The sequence below is a fragment of the Phaethon lepturus genome, unplaced genomic scaffold (assembly GCF_000687285.1).
Source record: "Phaethon lepturus isolate BGI_N335 unplaced genomic scaffold, ASM68728v1 scaffold7511, whole genome shotgun sequence".
Taxonomy (NCBI): Eukaryota; Metazoa; Chordata; class Aves; order Phaethontiformes; family Phaethontidae; genus Phaethon; species Phaethon lepturus.
Genome location: NW_010516893.1, coordinates 25297 through 25634, shown reverse-complemented (window position 1 = coordinate 25634; position 338 = coordinate 25297). Strand labels below are relative to the sequence as shown.

At 65.4% G+C, this 338-nt stretch overlaps 1 protein-coding gene across 1 annotated transcript in view; it reads right to left on the bottom strand.

Moving 5' to 3' along the window:
- The window catches only part of ATL1 (atlastin GTPase 1), a gene marked incomplete at its 5' end in the record, with an annotated part of 22502 nt that overhangs the window by 2847 nt on the left and 19317 nt on the right, over positions 1 to 338 (bottom strand). The gene's annotated exons all lie outside the window — the stretch shown is intronic.

Sequence of the window (338 nt, the reverse complement as noted above, 5' to 3'; positions counted from 1 at the left end):
AGTGCCTGCAGCAGGGCCAGCACCGCCCGCCTGCACGGCTCCTTCCCGGGAGAACTTTCCCTTCAGTTGGAAAGCCGTGCCGCACAGCCCGCGGGGGCCTGCCGGGCGCCAGGGACCATTTACAGGCACTTTAACCTCTTTATTTTGTCCCAGCTGGGCAGGCTGCAAGCGGGCCGCGTCTCCGGCTTCCTGCTGGCTGCATCCTGTTCTTGCTTAACACCCCCCAAAATTGGTTCCTGCGCAGGGATGGACAAATGCTGGGCTTAAACGTGCCAGCATCTCCCACAGGCACCCGGGGAGGGTCCCCCCGCAAATGGCGGGGGGCCCGGGCCCGGGAC